Below are 19661 nucleotides of genomic sequence, written 5' to 3' on the forward strand. Positions count from 1 at the left end.
AAAGGGTTTCGCTAGGTCGGAAAAGTGCAACGACCGGTGTTTTTCGGTTTTAACCGGGGCGAAAATATCCAACCACCGGTGTTTTTCGGTTTTAACCGATTTTGTATTTTCGTCACCGACGGATGTTTATCGGTGTTTTTCGGTTAAGACCGGAAATTACACACCCTAGTATAACTTTCGGGTCTGATTTATTGTCACTATACCTTAAGTTATATGCTCTATCCTTCCGTTTGGTGGCGCAATGTACCTCCGGAATTTCCGGGGTGCTGTTTTTAAGGTAACCGGACAAAATCTCACCGGACAAAGGCTCACCAGACAGAAGCTCACCGGACAAAAGCTCACCGGACAAAAGCTCACCCGTTTTTTCACACACCCGGACAAAAACTCACCTCATCTTTTTTTTTGCTACCCGGGCGAAACACGGGCTGGGATAAAGTGCGGACGCGATGGACATTGCACCATTGTTAGGAGAACGGGCATCCCATTCCATGGGAAGGTGTCGACAGATAAGCAGAGCTGGCCAAATTACTCATATTTTGTAATTAAATTACATTACTAATTACTTTGCTGAAAATTGCTGAAATGTAATTAAATTACATTACAAATTACCACAGCCAGAAAGTAATTGATTACCATTACAAATTACTTTTGAAAGTAATGACATTACTTTCGCATTACTTTTGTATACTTCTAAATATAAAGAAGGTATTGATAACTTCCTTTTACAGATAACTTTATTTACATTATTTACACAGTTCATGGCACACAGCTACTCTCTGTTGCATGTTTACCGATGGACAGAGGAACGCACGCGACGGATCCGTTTCCCAGCCCAACCTGGACAACTATTTTTGGAGATGACTGAGGACCCTAGGCGGATTATCTCTGGGAGGGGGGAGAACAATTGTAATTGTTCGCAAAATCGCGTCGAGGGCCGTTCCACCAGGGGCCTTAGTTCAACCTACTTCCCCTCCTTCGTTTCCCGAGAATGTCGAGCAGAAAAGCTCGAATGGAAGGCACTTACCAGCCCTATTTCTCACAGTGGAAGATACCACAGAGAGGGTACGCAGTATGCATCAGAAAAAGTAAGCGGCAACTGTCAAAAGGGGCCAGGAAACGTCGAATGCAAAACCGCTAAACATAGGTAGGGGATCGCACTGAGCGGGTTTTCACAGTTCAAGAGAGTGGCAGAAAATGTCTAGCTGATAGCGGGCGCGAGAGTCGCACCAGCCGCATTAGCATCAGCAACATAGCGGCGGCCAAAGAGCGTTTTTTGGAAAGGTGTAGAGGAAAAAGAAAAAGTAAAATAAAAAGAAAAGCGGTCTTGTGTATTGTGGACACAAAAAATATGCCTGGTGCGAAAAAGTAATTAGGTAATTTAATTACAATTACCATCGCTGGAGTAATTCATTACATTACTAAATTACCTGCTACAAAAAGCAATGAATTACATTACTAATTACTGGAACAAGTAATTAAATTACTGTAATTTCATTACAGTAATTGCATTACAGCCAGCTCTGCAGATAAGCCATAACAGACAGAGAAGCAACGATTTGGGACCAAAATTTAGGTCACTTAAAATGAGTGGAGCTGATAAGATCAAGCTTGCTTGACTCAAGGTAATGCCGAAGCACCCTCGTGCCACGCCCAAAAAACTTCGCGAACCGAAGTTTTTGAACCCGAAGAATGACTGAAGAAGCGAAGTCACCCTACCGGGACCTTCTTGGGGTTCAGGGTAATATTTAAAGTGAATGGCTGAAAATTAAACTATTTCCGTCATTGAGCGTCGTCGTAAATGTATTTGAAATCAAGGATTATCTCAGGGTGATGTGAAAGGGAAACTGAAGCAAAAGTGTGAAGAATGGGAGTTGGGCCTTTAAGACAAGTACAAGACAGATGACCTATTTAGAAATCTGTGCGGAATTTTAGATAGGCTGGTGTTCCTTCCACCACAGCTTGTGCCCGAAGTACTAACTTACACCAGGAAAAAGTCTACCGGTGACATCGGCGACCTGCTGGACTACTTTGATTGCACGCATGCCAACGGCCCCTTCCATTATGCTTCTGCTCCTTCTGCGGCGGCAACCAGAGCGAATTTTTCCCTTTGCCTGACTGTGCGCCGACGACGACCGGAGTTTTCCCCGTAACGGTGGAATATGTACGACGCCACTCTTCAAGATAAAGACCGGACGAACAGCACCTGCGAAGGATGGAATTCTGGCTTTAAGAAGTTTGTCGGCCACGCCTATCCAATCGGCTGAAGGCTGATTGAATGACTACAGGTAAATTAGGCGCTCGTTTCCACGGCATTGACACAAGCCCGGAGAGGTGAACCCCCCAGAAAAGCGGGAGCGAAAAACCATTCTGCGCCTGCAGAACCGTCTGAAAAATATTTTCGAGGGGTTCCAGGTACGCCCAGATCTACCAAAACTGTTGGAGTTATACTCCGCGACAACTTTTCTTGGCAATGCAGTGGAAGGTACAGGCCCGCGTCCCCTCTCCCATTTTGAGTGTGCGCAGGCTCTCCTCCTCTCTCCGGAAATGGGGGAGGAGGAGAGCCTGCGTACACTCAAAATGGGAGAGGGGACGCGGGCCTGTACCTTCCACTGCATTGCTAAGAAAAGTTGTTCGCTTCTAACCAATCGATAAATAAACTTTTTTTTACTCTAATGAAGAAACCATACGCCTGTCAGATTTAATATATCGTTGCATTTTAGTGCCGCACGCACGCACCTAAGTTGTCCGCACTCGTGTTTAGACAAACATGAAGTTTTCTCCCGGTGAGCTTTTGTACTGGTCTGTGAAAAAATGGGTGAGCTTTTGTCCGGTGAGCTTCTGTCCGGAGAGCTTTTGTCCGGTGATATTTTGTCCGGGATTCGTTTTTAAAGACTGCGGGAAAGTAAAAGAAAAATAATTGTTTTTGGACTCCTTTAACTTCCTTTTTAATTCGTCGAGAAATGTCACTTCCGTTTATGTGTCTCTGCTTTCGCCTTCGTTTTATTTTACGCTGTATTTGAATCATCGCCATCGCAGTCCATAAATGTTGTTTTTACGCATGGCTTTTTTATTTATTTTTTTTTGTAGGGGGGGGGGGGGGCGAATAATATACCGTGTGCTGTTTTTTACTATCGCCCTTTGAAGGTGTTAAAGCCATGCTTCGGTAAATAATCCACTAAAAGATTCGCATAAACGGTAGTCAGAATATCTATTTTAATTGCCGCGTCGAAAGACGTCTGAGTCGTGGCGCCTCAAATTCACCTTTTTAGCAACCACCGTAGTACCCCGAGAGATAGCCTAACTAAACTCAGGAGCGAACCCGGTTAAAATAAAGAGTGGGCAAACTTTCAATGTACGATAAAAAAAAAAAAAAGAATAAATCCCGTGATCTGCCAGACTTGTTATTGCATGGAGGGGCGATGAAGCACAGATGACCTTTCCCCAATCGGCAATGTTCGCTTATCTCATGCTGTACCTGCTTGACCCCATTTCGGCGGAGGTTACCATTGGCGCAGCCACCGCAATTACTAGAAATCAATTTCCTTTCGGAGTTCCTGAGAAAAAAGAAATATATATATATAACTAAATCATTATACAAGTAGGCGGTCGGGCGTACCTCGGTGCTGGGTCAACTCTCGGTATATTACGGGAAACAGCAGTAAAAATGTCAATCAAGTATCAAAAGACGCACTGTGCCTGCCAGGGATCGAACCTGGGACCTTCCGCGTGTTAGGCGGATGTGATAACCACTACACAACAAGCACGCTGGCACGCGGAGCCTGCGTGAATCTGAGCGAAAGACGCTGGGAGGTATAGCTGCATATTCTCGCAGAACTGGTTGCTGTAGGAAGCCATCGTTCGCTCTGGTCGGCTTCTTCGCTATCCTTCTTTTTCAGCCTTCTATCCCTTCTCTTTCGATGCTGACTGGCAGCTTCACAATCCCGGGGCGTGACTGTTTGGTTCATGTTTCTCGCGATTCGTTTCGGAGGCTTTCTTACACCGTATTCCCATTGGCCGCCGAGCGAGAAGAATTGACGTCCGGAACTGGCCACGACCTCTCTGGTCCCTGTCGCACTCCACATATACACGTGATACAAGAGACAGGGCGTTCGCGGCAGGCGCGATGAATTGAATTGTTTTCCGACACACCTTTAAGCGTGTTCGAAGGCTTCGTACATAACTGTTTGTGGGTTTCGAACATGTCTGAAGGCAGTTTCTGAACGACCAATGCGGCGGCCTAGCCTTGCCTGTTGGCGAATTCAACTGGGCGTTTTGGAGCGCGCCAGGATCGACTTTTCTGGAGCGAGCCTATTTCACTGGGCGATCGGGATCGAGACCGACGTGTTTCACTGGTCGTTTTGGATTAGATGCCGCTCCAGATCTTGATCTGGATCCAAGAAAAGTCGTACCCACGATTTCGGCGGATTCAACCGGAATCCAGCCGGGCCAGCCGTCGGCGCACACACGTGACTTCCTTTCTCGTGGGGCATCTCGCCTGATCTCGCCTCAGAAGAAGAAGCACGTCGCGGGCTGGGCTCCTAGATTGTCTCGACATCAGAAGAATTCGTAATGGCCGCTTGCTTACCCCTTGGCTCGACAGCCGGTTCGTTTTCCAGGAAGGAGAAGAGAAGGTATTTGCCGCGCTACTGGCATTCCGGCAATCTTTGCTAGAAGCGCCTGAGCCATTCCTGCCGCTCGTGCGTCGAACACGTGTTAGCGCCGCGATTGTGAAAACGTCTTCGAAACGACCGCAGCGGCCGCAGAAAGGGAATTCCCGGGCAGTTGAATGACGGGAAGGCATCCGCCGATCCCGGAGCAGTGGTCATGTTCCACTGGGGATCCGTAGGCGGCGCGACCCCGTTCGGATCGTGTGCTCCAGTCCGGATCTGGTCAACTGATCCCGGCGCGCTCCAAAACGCCCAGTGGAATTCGCCATAAGTCTTTTTAGTCTTAAGCTACGTGGTGCAAGCTGCCGCCCATTACAAAAGGTAAAGCCGTTAACGTTCATCCATCAATCCATTCGGCCACACGGGGAAGGAACACGCCTCAGACAGTGTCTACGCACTGTCTTTTGTAGGATGAATTGGCAGTTTGACCGCGACTTTAAGCTGTCAGTTAGATTAGCCGAAGCCACCGTCACGTTTCGGTGGGTCGACCTAAAGTCCCTTGATATTTCTTTTACAAGTAATCACAACCAATATAAATGACAGCACATTCCGCTGGAATAAAATGGCGGCATTTAGTACAGCTCTGCTGTGGGCGGCCATTCGCTTCGTACAAACCTGCACCGTCACGCAGTCAGCGCTTCAGAAAATGTCTCTACTTGTAGAAAGCTCTTATGTAGGAACTTTAGGTCGACCCATCTGTCGTCCGGTCAAACAGCCTTTGTCACGCTGTACTGAGCGCTTATTTTTGCGTACGTTTGCCGCTCACCTTCTTCCTGATTCGGGTGCACGATAGCGTTTTTGAAACAAACTTTATTACTCCGCCCTGCAGTAGTTGACGCTGGGATCGGCTGGAAGCCAATGTAAAGTTAAGAGCTTCCTAGATAAGAGCTTCCTACAAGTAACGACATTCTTTGAAGCGCCGACTGCGTGACGGCGCAGGTTTAAGGAATGGCGGCGCACAGCACAAGACAGAACCGAGTGACGTCATTTTGTTCCAGCGGAATGGGCTTTGTCTTTTTGATTGTTTGTCGTTGCTTGTAAAAAAAAAAAAAAGTTTCGAGGGATTTTAAGCCAATGAGGTGGCGTCAACAGTCCATCGTCATGGGGGTCGTCATTCATCTTTGTGGCGAAGCTACCACCGGCTAAACAAATTCGCGCGCAGAAAAAAAAAACGCATGATAACGTTGTGTTTACTGTGCGCTACTGGTTTCCTCGATCAAATGGAGCGCTCCATAACGGCGGGCGCCATGACAATGCACTTTTGGCGGGGCTTTATTTACTCCGTCGGAGTTTTGCGTTTGAACTTGGTGTGAAACGGAGTCTAAGTCCCAGAAATAAAGTCCTCAAGGCCCTAGTGAAGAATATGTTTTCGTCACGTACCGGAGGCCAGGCCGGCGTAGAGATCGGACAGGTGTTCGGTACCTGGAACGCGTCGCCGACTAAAAGCCTGTTCACACACTCGCAACCGAGTAGGACCGGTTGAGACGAGACCGGTTTTTAAGCCTCTCACGACGGCTTAGGACCTGCTCCTCGGCAGTGCATCCGGTCCTACGCCGTTGCAAGAGGCTTAAAGACCGGTCTTGTCTCACTCGGTTCTATTCAGTTGCGAGTGTGTGAACCGGCCTTGATGCGTTTACCGCGTGCGAACAAAAAAAGTGGTGACGTCATAAAGGTATCGTGATGTCGTCGACCGCGATCCTGGCGGTGACATCAGCAATGGTGGAGATGGCAGACGCCCGCTCTGCTGCAGATCGCTTGTAATTTGGCAGCCTGCGGAAGGAAGCTTCGGCTGCCAGGAGTTGGAACGCCGCAACGGGATCAACACTCGCGTTTGCCCGGCCTTTTTGTCGGGACTTCTGTAGCCGACCACCAGGATCGCGACATCCGACAGCGTGAAACTCCAGCCCTTTCGACGTCTTCTGTTTTCGGCGTCGCGTCGGATGCGTGGGCGGGACGCTAACACGCCAGTCGGTGACGAGGCACCGGGGGGTGCTTCGTCAGCGTTTGGATGAGACCCCGTTCAATCACTAATTGGACACGAGTCACAGACGAACTCTGACGCGGTGCTTCGCGTCCAATCTGTGACCCGCCATGGCCTCCAGTAGGCGACGTAGACAGTCCGACACCCAAGCCTCGTTACCTCGAGGCTCCAGGTACACTTAAACATCGTGACTTCGTGTTAGGCCTCAACATACGTACGGAGTTGTGACCGAATATTTTGTACTTTCATTTTCGATTTTTAGTCGGGGGATTAAGTTCCTCGAAATCGTGCTGGAGCTGCCATGAAAGCTTCAGCTGTCGCTCTTCACATGTATATGTCCATGCGAACCAGACTTCTCGGGTTATTTTGCAGCATGTCACGGAAAGGATATCGCCGTTGACATCATGATAGTGGTTTCTTTGAAAATCTCAGTGACTACGATTATCGGAGCTGCATCGTACCCGTAAAGCTGCATCTCCGCACGCCTCTGAGTGTTACGAGAAGCAAGCATTTGAAAGGGTGTAATGTGACCAATCATCCGGACACGCATCTTTTTCTGATAAAGAGCCCCGAAAAAGGGATCGTGTCGTGATGTCCGGTCGCGTCTTTGTAAGTCCCATTACGGGAAAAGGGGGCGTCGGCGTTGGGCCCGAAAGATGGCCATAAAACTACGTCGTCAAGCACGCGCCGCTCAAGCTCAAAGCGGAAACGCATCAGAAATAAAACACAAAGAAAAGCACAGCAACGCAGATGCTTCGTCACTGAAGCCGGTGGGGGCGCCGCGCCTGCGCAGTGGGGGGAGGGAGACGTCACCGCCGGAGCGCTGCCTCCGGCGCATCAGTTGCACTTCGGACTTCATCAGTGCTCGTTGTGTGCTTCGTGCGATGGACCGTGAGGCGACCGCGTTTACATCTACGGCCTCGACATCGGCAGCAGCGTCTACATCTACGGCGGCTTCCGCAGGCAATCGTGGCCGCCCACGCTAATACGCCACAGCCGAGGAAGCAAGGGACTGGATCAATGCGGCAAGGCGAGCGAAGAGGAAACCAACGATGAGGGTCCGAAAGTTTGGGCCTGGTGGCCAACGAATACGAAGACACGCACACACCGCATACAATACCGGCAGAAACAACTTTAATACGTGTAGAAACGTTACTCGAAAACATTTCACCCGCGGGGCTATAACGCTTTCACATTCCTACCCTTAAGCAGTTTTAAGTGTCTTTGGCTTGTATTATGAAAAAAGACACGCACAATTATAATTCCGGATTTTTTTTTTAGGTACTCGCGATGTTTGGTCGCGTTTTAATAGGAGCAAAGCTACCCGCGTGCCTCTAATCTTAAAATTCCTGTGATGCTTGGGGCAAACGGGCGTGTCGCGATCTTTGCTCGCTCGCCTTTTTATGAAGAAAATGTCATGTGAGCCGTAATTTTTTTGTCTCGGTCGCTTAGGGCCAAAGAGCATGTCTCGATGTTTCGTCAGATTTAAAAGTCGAAAATCCACGCATTATTTTAATTTATAGCCTTTTTTTATATATAGATTAGGGCAGAGGGGCGTGCCGCCTTGTTTGGTAGCGCTTTAATATGACAAAAGACAACGCATGATTGTAATTTCTGATTTTCTTATGACGAGTGGGGCTCGTAGGGTGAATTATTGTGCTATAAAAAAAACGGTCCCTAAGATCCGCTTTGTGCCCCTTTGGCCTGACTATCCGTGATAAACCCCCGCGTGATGCCAGTACGTAGCTAAACACCACCTCTAATCGATTGCAGCAGAGTCCTCAAGCCTAACTAGTAATCGTGTAACCAAACCTAACCCTCGAAACCTCTCCCGCCATTTCGCAACGCTCCTTACGCGGTTGACCTAACACCCCCGAGAGCTCTCGGTTCAATCTAGGAAAAAGCTCCTCCACACCGGCGCAAAACTCCGAAAACAAACGGCCGAAAAGCCAAACAATCAAACAAAATACAGCATCATCCGAAAGTCGTAAAGTATACGCAAGAACCGCAACAACAGCGGAACGAAATAGGCTTAGCTTCTACGTTGCCGCCACGCCTAGTGGGGCCAAAACGATCTGCTGATGTTGGCCTCACCATCGTTTCGTACACCCACCTCGTTTTCGTTTTTTACTTACTTTTTTTTTGTTTCTGTTTTTCTTTTTTTTTGGTTGTTGTCTGCGTTTCTCCATACGTTCTTCGAGCGGCGAGGGCTAGCGAAGGTGAGCGCTCGGGTATATCATCTGCATAGGTGGATAGAGGTACGAGCTCCGGAGAGACGCCTGAAGACACACAGAGGGGAGTCCCGCGAGGTGGCGCTGCTCGCCTAGCTTCGAGTCCATCACTGTAATTCGCAGCGCTACTATCGCCCCTGGTGGCTATCGTCGTTAATCACCTTCGTTTTTGTTGGCGGACACATGCACCCGCTCGTATCGAAGGTGCTGGAAAAGGAACCCGGGGTCCGAGGGTGCGTGGAGCGAGAAAGCCATTGGAGGAAAGAAAGAGGGTGAATGAGAAGGGGCAATTTTTTTTTTTTGTAATGATGTTCCTTCTCAGAAAACAAAAGGGAGTCATTTTTTTTGCGGTTGGCTACCAAACAACACGTTCGTTGGGATAAAAAAAAAATATATACAAAGATGGTGGTTTATCCGTTGGTATCCACACCCTTCATTACCATGATGACAAAGCCAAACGGGGCAACAGGTCTCCCTTTTTTTGTTATTTTTGTTAATTGCATTTTTGCTCCTTTGATGTGTAGCAATCATTGTTCATGTTTTTTTTTTTTTTTTTTGTGGTTTGTGGTTTTCTCTGTTGTCGTTGTGAGCTTGTGTAGTGTTCGGCTTTAACCTCGCTCGGCTCATGACTCATTCACGCATTTCGGCAGTTTCGGATGTTCTGAGTCCCCCCTTTTCCACGGATATTAAATTGCGCTGTCCCCGACAAACAACGCCCATGTATTTCAGCGCCTGCGTGTTAAAGACTTCGCGTACTTTTCTGTCTTTTAATCTCACTCCGGCCGTTGTTCGTCCGCAACGATTCATTTCGCACATCCCCGGTTAAAACAATAAAGACATGACAGTTTCTTTAAAAAAGCTCTCTTTACCATATTGGGGCGTAAAAAACTATATCTATGCTTGTTTTTGCCTTATTAGCAAAATGTTGCACATTGCTTGAGCTGCATTTAATGGTGCCGTTCATTTATCGATGACTTTCAGGAACCAAAATTATTTTAATGTTGTTAACAACTAACACCCTATAAATATACATATATATGTAAAAAAAGCCACCGAGGTTCAAACAAACTTGGATAGTTTAATCGGACGTTTCGGAGAGGGGGCCCCTTTACCTCAATTTTTTACAAGTTTAAATACAATTACTGCAGTACTTAGAGAGGCGGACCTTCGCAATTTAATCTTGGTACATGTACCGACATCGCTTGATCAAGTAACACAACAAACCAAATTCTAGGTCGAAGCTACCGTACTTATTTGAAGATACCTTCTCTCAACCCAATTTCAACAACAGCAAACGTCAGGCCGCTCACGCAACCTTAGTCCCGCCTCGCCAACATCAAAGCAAACCATGGTTGTTTACTCAAACTCCACAAACACGCCAAAAAGGCCAAAAGACATGCCAGCCGCCCAAAGCAACACCAAGCGGGGAGGACGCGACGACAGCCGTTCTATGAAATATTGAGTACGACCAACGTCAGATCAAGCTTAGGCGGCAGGAAAAACACAGAAAATAAAAGCAGCACCACAACTCCTCACTCGAAGTCAACTCCAAAATCCGAAGAGGGATCAGACGACAAAAAGGACCCGAAGCGCCATCTGTGATTGCTGACGGCTATCAGACTGTCTGCGAAATACGGGCGTCCGTACATTCCGTCGTCCTTTCGATAATTCATGGAGTCGGCAAGTCCCTCCAAGTCAGCCACTCCACCACTCTTACCCGGGGAGCCAGTTAAACATTCAGCAGCGCCAGCCTCGAAAGCGCTGGATTACACTGAGTCGAACATCCCTACTGTTTGGCCGGGGGCTAATCCGTCAGCTCCGCGCAAGGTTCTTCGGATATGACTGCGCTGTAGGCGACTGCACTTAACAGATATCTTTTCTTTTTCTGTCTACGGCCCACTGTTGTTCCACCGGGGGCCCGCGGAGGATGAAAGATTGAGCGCGCCCGTGAGCGACGACTGCGTTCTTACTTGTTCCTACCTGTAGCGCTTCAGCCTCAGCCTCGGCCGAGGCGCGAGCCCCAGTTGCGTAGCTGAGAAATTATGCACCGTCATCATCCGTGAGGTTTCGTCTGCGTTCGTCGCCGCGATTTCTCGGTCTCTTAGACGTCCTGAATTATTGGCGAGTTGAGCTCTCGCCGAGCTCTCACCGTCTGAGCCAAACTTTCCCTGAGGACTTGGATGACTCGAGCGGCTCCGAGAGCTAGCTCCCTTGGCTTCTTGCTCGACTGTGTGTGTAACCCGAGCGGGATGGGCTTTCAACTCGGGTGCTGCGTGTTCGTGCACTGCAGTGCGCAAAGATAAGGCTGCAGGTGCCGCCTGCAGCCTTCGTTGGAACTCCTTTATTATGGAGGGGTTAGTTTGAAGTTGCGACGCACTACTTGAAACGCCGTGTCCTTCTGCGTCGCTTCAACCTACACCGACTCCGAATTTTAATTTAGCCCAACTGTCTCCCCCTGCTTCGTTCCTTGCGGAGAGACCTGCAGTCGTAGTTCGTAACGTTTTTTTCCCGAACAAGACGCACGGCCGTTCCTTTGCCTAAATATTTGAATGATTTCAATCCGGCGCCGCCAGAACGGGGAAAGTGTTGTTCAGTCGGTGGAGCTCTCGGATCTGAATCTCGTGAAAGTTCGGTTCCCAACTTCACAAATCAGGAACGCCAACCTTTAAGACGTTAGTTATGACGGACAGAGAAGATTCACAGGTGAGCATAGAATTTGGTGCTGTGGTGGAATATTAAAATTTCCCCAGCTTCCGCAAGATTTGTTGTTTCGTATGTTGTAAAACACTCAAACACTCAACTGCATGTGCATTGTTTTTCAAGTTGATTAGTATCCTCTCTCCAAAAAAAACTTTGACTCATGATTGGGTTTGGAAAAAGTTCCGGGCCTAATTTACGTGTTGTCCTGAGCAGGCAATATAAAGTTTCTACGTCGTTCTTGGACGAAAATAACTGCGTGGACAAGCTTACTCAGCAAACGAAGCTCCCATAGTCTCGAAGCACAGCGCTGAATTATGAACTATTTTAGCATCGAGGGATCTGCCTGAGGACAAGGCTTTCTTCGAGAAATCGAATATGCGTGAGACCTCTAGTGGCATAGCAGAAACCGTGTGATGTAAGAGAGCTTTAGTCGATCGCTTTTGCGTTCCGATAACGATACCCGTTGGCTATAGAAAACAATAATGGGAACGATCCAGGGTACACTTTTCTACTTCGTTCACCCTGAATCGGAGACTGGAAGCTCCACCTTCAGCACGAGCTTTCTGCTCTTGCGAACAGAAGTGTAAGCGCGAAGGAAGGCGCAACCAAAGCGATGTGGAAGCCAGCGAGCTCGCGCTCAAGACGTAGCTTCTAGTCCCAGGGGTAATTCCGTGGACTTCTCCCCGGCGCGCGCGCATCACGAGACAGAAACGCGAGGCTTTTGCACACCGCAAAGCCTGCCGACATGTCGTTGATATGCCGGGAAGCGTTCCATGGTGGTGACTATTTCGAACCTAAAAGTTAACGAAAATTCTAAAACCAAATTTTTTATGTCATTAATTTTTCTAAAAAAGTACTTTTCACTCGTAAAATAAGACCGTTTCATTAGGGTCATAGCAGAGATGGTAATCGATAGAAAAAAATGCCCTCTCCCTCTCACCCGGCATGTCGTCTCCCCCGAGGGGGCTGTACCTAGCATCCGGCTGGCGTGCAAACTCTGTTTAAAATCGCGTCATTTGGGAAATTTCAAGCGCAGACGCGCAGATTTTGGTATTCCAGTTATCGTGTAATACTATGTTAGATATAAAGACTAACAGGGTCGAATTGCGCTGTTACCTGCGTGCAAATAAAAAGAAAATAGGGAAAACTGTGTCAGGTTGGCCGGTCTCTCCGGCGAAAAGTAAATCCGGTTGCTGTACCGTTTTTGCTATGCAAAGTTCGTACTCGTGTAGGCCTTTAGCGACCATGAGTGGAAGTCTGAAATAGTAAATAAAAACGTGCTCTCCTGCCGCCATACACGCAGTAGTTGAGGGTAGTACTGCCAGCTGACTCAACTGTTATTTAAGTAACGGAAAAAAGATATATGCTAGTTGATCATTTACCAAAAGAGAACAACAGAGAGATATAGGCTGATTTTGGAGTAGCCCTAACTATTCTAAGAACGCGAACCACTTCAATACGGCCGCCACGAGCGAGAGTTCGATGTTCCGTACAGCCCGCCGGTACAGCCCAGAGATGGAGAATGGCAACCTCCCGGTTTGTCGTCTGCTAGCGGAGTCGGGCGCGTGCCCTCTCTCTCGTTTTACCCCGTCTAAAGCGGGAAACACATGTACGACGAAACCTTCCGATCCGACGTGCGGACTGCCGGAATGACCTTGGGGGGAGAGGGTTTTCGTAGCATCGGAGAGTGTTGAAAACCCTCGCCCTCGACCGTCGTATTGCGCGGTCGGACGTCGGATCGGACGGTTTCGTCGTACATGTGTTTCGCGCTTTAACCCGCTGAATTTCCCAGTTGTGTGGCGAGGGCGCTGCTGTTGAACGAAATGGTGCCGTCCGGAGAGCGCTAAATGGCTTTGAAGCCGATTGAGTGCTACTAACAGATTGACTGGGACTGAGTTAGAAATGAACGCTTACGCAGCTCTTGCTTCCAATTCCTGCTTTACGTCGCGCTAACACCTAGAATGTATAAGCCTCGAATCATCTGCTCAGGAGCATCTTCAACTTCTTCCTTCATCAGTAAACAGAAGGCCGCCATTAGTATAGCACATATGCCGTTTTCAGATGATGATGATAGTGATCAAAGTGGCCAGACTGAATTCCGGAAAGGGTCTATTATATTATCAGATGTTTGGCGCGTACCAAACGGGACCATTCTCGGGATTCATTCAACACCGTCCAATTCATGCATCAAGTCTATTGGGAAAGAGATCAAACAGTCACGCCTAAAGCCGTACGCTTCAGCTGCGGGGACAACAGACCGTATTTAAGTCTTTGTTTTTGATCCGAGAAATTGAAGATGACGATTCAAAAGCCGTTCCTCGTGCGACCAATGCACTAGTCAGAGCGAAGCGCTCGTGCCAAGGCCATGCTAGGCGAGGTTCAATTTCTTTGTTATGCTGTGTTAGCAAACACCGGATTGTGGGGACAACAAGCTCGATAAAGCGCCCCTTATAGTTCGATCTCTAATACCCCATTCACAGGATCATAAATGGCCTTTTAACTAATGGACCTTTATGGTCGGCGGCGAATCGATTCTCGGTTCTACGCGCAGGGCATGTGCTCGCGACCCAAGAGCGCTGGCTGATTCGCCGATTACAATGCTGCATACCCCATTCACACAGCCAGCATAAAGGTACATTTACTTAGGTGCCTTTGTATTTGGGTGATCAGTAAGCGCCAACGTTGGTAAGCGCTCTTGGGTCGCGAGCACATACCACGCGCGGAGGATCTCGAATAGACCGATATTACAGTGTACTAGTATTCTAGTACACTGTACCGATATCGTCAAGCGTTCAGCGCATGCGTCACGCCGCCATAACTTTAGCCATAAGGAGGCAGGCTGCAGTGCACGAGGCGGCTCGCGCCGTCCCATGCTCTGCACGTGCAGAGCTCCAGCGAGGTTGTAGCACGTGCAGAAAGACTAAAGTTCCCTCGATGCATTGCGGCAGCGGTGGCGTAATCAAACTGGCTGGTAAGATCGGTCTATTGATTCGCCGTCGATCATGAAGGTCCACTGACTAAAGGGACCTTTATTATTATGAAAGTGTGGTATTTCGACGTCTAACAACAAACTTCCGAACGTGATGTCAGGATTCATAAATGAAAATTTTGGAAATATTCTCAGGGAAGGTAATTTTATGCCTAGAGCTTAATTATTGGGCCCATATTATTAAGACCAAAGAACTCGATTCCTGTCAAATACACAAACAATAAAAGATGAGAAAGAAACAGATCAAAGATTTTACGAAAAGGGCACTATAGTCCGTTTCACCCTATGTTGTACCTAGTGCCACTAAATAAGCTACGCTTCAGAGTAACGACACTGGGCCATATTGTGGCTTAAAAGCATGGTTGCCAGTTATCTGAAGCATTATCTGGAATCACAGGAAACGCTTTTCTGCCCTCCACAAATGTTTAAACAGTCCGTGACAGAGAAAAGCAATATTACATGAACTTCCTAACACCGAATCGAATGCTGAGGAAGTCGCACTTTTGAATCATGACGATCTGCAGTTGCGTCTGCTCTGCACAAGCCCCAATATGGCGGCGCCCACAACAATGTCGGGGAACGGAGTGCCGATACTCTAAGCGCAGCTCATTTAGTGGCTCTAGTTGTACCGTAGCAAAGGCTAGAAGCGCGAGCTTATAGCGTTGACAGCCGCCCTTAATGCACGAGAGCTTGTGCCACCGAGACGTGGCCTAGAGCAAGGAGCTCGCGGGTGTAGCCTTTCCTGCAGTACATCATAAGGTGAAGTAGAGTATAGACATGGTGTACGTCGCTTGCACGTGACGTCATCACATCATGCTGATGGTCACTCCCACTTGTTCTCGCCGAGAAAAACAAATTCGGTGGTGCAAAATGTATGCTGCGAAAGGTACGGATTTTTTTAAATTCTGCCACTACAGTGTACACCCATGTAACGTCTGTGCAAGCCATCTATGGAACACTGAAAGGTGACGACGACGACGTTGAGAGGATGACACACCGGGCGATGGCGGTGCCTCATTCTGAGCCCTGAGCCTCGGTTCCTCGGAGGCGGCAGCTTCTACTTTAACTGGGCTACCTCCTTGGAGCCTGATGCTCCGACCCCAGTGGACCCCAGTGAGCAACAGCGCCATCATGTTCCTGGGGCTCCTTCATGCACTGATCGAACGACGTGCCAGATCCCCATGGCTCGCTGCTCTCTCGCCCAACCCGCCTCCACGAAATCTGGGCTTCTTACCATTCTCCCCAATACAAACAATCCACGTCGTCGTCATCTTGCATGTACATACTCATCAAATTATCGTGTTCACTGGATGCGGCACCGCGGGCCTTCATGGTACGGGCTGCTGCCTTTCTGCGGTGTCCCGGCTCTCCAGAGTCAAATAAATAAAGACTAAAAGCTAGAGACTGAATTCTGAAGGCTTCGTTTAACCGGCTTCCCTTTCCTTATATTAGCATATTTCAACGACGGGTTCGACGCGAAAGAAACGCTTTAAAGTGGCCTCCCAGCACGCTCTTACTGCAATTTTCCGACTGCCGTCTCTTAACATACGCTTAAGGGCTGGACTATTGGTCTCCCCGATCTCAGTTACTGCTTTCTGTGCACTCTTAATAAAGGGATACTGAACCAAAGAATTTAGTGCCCATAATAAGTGGCGCACGTTCTTTCCACGAGCCAGCAGCCGCCGGTGTGCGCGAGCACACGCAACAAACATGACGTCACGGACCTCCATTCGCGGTTGAGATGACAGTGAAATGCATGGGCTTCGGACTAAAGGAGAATAAAGACAGGCTTTTCATCTCTACAAGTGAAAGCTACGTGCTTGTTAGACCAATTCATCGCTTACTTTTTACACCAGGCACCACTGTGTAGATGAAAAACTTGTCTTTATTCTCCTTTGGTCCGAAGCCCATACATTTCACTGTCATCTCAACCACGAATGGAGGTCTGTGACGTCATTTTTGTTGCCTGTGCTCGCGCACACCGGCGGCTGCTGGCTCGTGGAAAGAACGTGCGCCACTTATTATGGACATTAAATTCCTTGGTTCAGTATCAAGGACTGCACAGAAAGAGAAACAGAGAGAGAGAAGAGTTGAAAAGAAAGGAAGCCTGGAACTTAATAAAGGACTGTACAGTGGCAGTACATGATGCTGATATTTGTCACGAGCAAGTCCATGCACGTACTCTTGAATTCTGAGGCATCACCCAGCGAAACAGCGCAAAGGCCGGAGCACCGAATAAAAATTGCGAATAAACGTCGTGATAACAATGAAAATGTAATCTTCATTCCTGGGATTACCTGACAGCGTGCTTTGAGGTAAATCTGTTTTCATTTATGGTTTGGTTAATGCTGTGATCTAGAGAATTGGCTCGGTTCGCTTCTTCTGCTGGGCATGCCGAGCGTTTAGACACGCCGAAGCAGAGGGTGCGAAAAATCTCGAAGGCCATGTCTAAGGACGTTGCGTTGAAGAACGGGTTACGTGTTGACTAGTGCCGCTAAATAAGCTAGCTCATTTAGTGGCTTTACTGTAGACTTTTAATTATATGAATGAATGTACCGAATAAAAGGTCTTATTCACAACCGTTTCTTATACAATTGTTTTATTACGTTTCCTTTTATAAGAGACGTAAAAAATTGTTAGTTCACACGAGGGGGAGTACTGGGCGTTTGAATCATCCATAGTACACGCCTGGTACGCAGGTGTCTAACGGTTTTAGAGGTCGTCTGGAGCATCCGCAAGGACCCGCTAGCTTGCAAAACGCTTTGTTTATGACTTAAATCCCTTTCAAGCCTCCCAACTTTTGACGACACCTACTCGTTTACGGTGTCCTCGTCATACACCTCACTCAACGTCTTTGTGGCGTTTTCTTTCATGTCACGAATCTCGACCTCGTCCGCCTTCAGGGTACTGACGCAGCTCCGTTCGCTCTCGCGATTGGTCAAGGGTTTGCCCTGATCGGACTGGCGAGCTGGTAGGTATGGTGTCATTTCCACGTGACGTTTAAGGTTCACGTACCAGGCGACAGCATCCACAACTCTACCCCCAGGGAAGTCGCAGTCGGTTCCTTGAACGTTCTGGGAATCGTTGACGATGACCGTTTTGCGACATACCAAAACATTCTGCAATTTCAAAGAATTTGCTAAGGGCGCTCCTCTAAAGTTCTTCACGATGGCCAGCGAAATGGCCAGTGATGGTATTCCGACCGGTAGCAGTTCGCAAAGCGAAGCTTCGTGATCGTGACGCTGTGGCCCCATCAACGCTATTCCAGGGAAGCTGACGTGGTTCTTCCACTCTTTTATAGCGGTTATCCAGTTTATCTGGTTCGAAATGCGTTCTTTGAGGGAGGGATACACTGCTGTCCGACCACTAGCCCCTTTGAAGGCACTGGCAATCCAGAGGGAGCTGTTAAATCTGGCCGCAAACGACAGCCAGTGATGCATGATAGTGTGCGCGGTGTAGTCAGCCATCATCACATCGACGTAAAGACCCACCGGGAAACGACGATATAGCTTGTGGGGAATCTTGGCTAGCATGTCATGCCACACAATGGCGCGAACGTTGTGGCGCCTTTTAACATACTCTGCAAGTTCCAGGGTCTAGGCCAAGTATAGACTCTGCTTCTTTTCTAGCGGAGCAAGTTGCGCCTGTAGGCGCGGCTTGGCGGAAGTCTTCGAGTTGAAGTCCCTAGCGCTGCACCGTGGACACTGTCCGATGGCTTTTATGTGTCCGCATCCGATGTGAACGTACTTGACCTCTTTCCCGTGGAAGTCAAGCACCTGGTCTAGAAGCTTCTTGACAAGGCTAACCGCGGGGGCGTACGTCGGACAGATGGTGCCATTGACTCCCGGGTTCTCGCGGTACCTTGAGAATTCCGGGAGCTTGAGAATGTACTCCATGTTGTTGAAGGTGTTCATAAATGGTACTACGGCAAGGTCGTATCTTTCGGCTTCCTCGAGGATGGTCCTCAACTTCTGCCGGGTGTACGCGTGCTTCGAAGTGACAGCGTGGAGGGGCGAGCCCACAAATGGGAATGCATCTTCGTATTCGATCAGCGGGCCAGTGGCACCGAGACTTCTGAGGACGGGAATGAGACTGAGCAGGTAGTCTGTCTTGAGAAGAGCGCGTTTGAGGTCGAGGTGGACGAGGCGGTGGGGAAGTATGGCGGGTGCTGCCTTTGGTTGGGCTCGGACACCTAGAGCCATCAGTGTCACCAGTACTAGGCTGGCTGATGCTGGAGCTCCACGTACCATCGCCAATCTTCGGCAGTTCTCTGCGTTCGCGTGTAGTCGTCCACTTCCTCTTCTTTTCTCTTTATGTATATTGCTTAGTAGCGTGTGAATCGAAACATCATGCTTCCAAGCGTGACCGAGTTGTCCATGTGGGCTAGCGCACACCAACCTGGTGCATGTGGAGCGAAAGCTCGCGCTGCAGAACCCAGGCCACGTGACCCAGGCCCAGGCATCCTGAGCTCATACCCCAACCTTGCTCGTTTCGATATGGATAAGCATCGTACCGGCGTGCGGTCGCGTATCACTACTGCGTGGTGCACGTTAAAGACCCCAGGCTAGCGGTTGTACCGCACTGGCTACATTGCTCTTCTACAGCTAAACGCCTGGTCCCATCGGGGCTTACTAACTTCAGGCTGTATAAACATAGTCACAACATAATTATTATTAAGCGTGCTGCAAACTCGGATACCATAATAATCGTAAGTCCAAGTCTAACTTCTAGACGAGCGTTGTGCCTCTGTGAAACTGTGTTGTCAACTTGGGGATCCATCTTAAAACAAAAAGAGGTTTGCAATGAGGCTAAACTGAACTAATTTCTCCTCCACTTTCGAAATAATACAAAAGTACACGCTTCATTTGACCTTTTCTAACATCTGTCCAATTTTTTTTTGTGTGTCATTTTCCGTAATCAGTTCATATTAATCGGCTAATAAACGCCCGGTCACAGACTTTGCCAGCCAGACACCCCAGGCTGTCAGCCAGCGTTAGCCCGGAACGTACGCAGCGTACTTATTTGTCGCGCGTGTACGACGTTGAATTGCCGGTCTCCATGGAGACAATATACAGGGTGCGTAATGTTAAGTA

The 19661-nt window shown here is 48.5% G+C and overlaps 1 non-coding gene and 1 pseudogene across 1 annotated transcript; both read right to left on the reverse strand.

Annotated features, from left to right (window-relative positions):
* Window positions 1-3691: 3691 nt before the first annotated feature.
* Trnav-aac lies at window positions 3692-3764 on the reverse strand. Its single transcript has one exon. It is a non-coding gene; the product is annotated as a tRNA-Val (tRNA).
* A 13614-nt stretch (window positions 3765-17378) lies between these two features.
* On the reverse strand, window positions 17379-18818 carry LOC115326835 (annotated as a pseudogene).
* Window positions 18819-19661: the final 843 nt, after the last annotated feature.

This window comes from Ixodes scapularis, unplaced genomic scaffold, assembly GCF_016920785.2.
Source record: "Ixodes scapularis isolate PalLabHiFi unplaced genomic scaffold, ASM1692078v2 PGA_scaffold13__105_contigs__length_92229423, whole genome shotgun sequence".
Taxonomy (NCBI): domain Eukaryota; kingdom Metazoa; phylum Arthropoda; class Arachnida; order Ixodida; family Ixodidae; genus Ixodes; species Ixodes scapularis.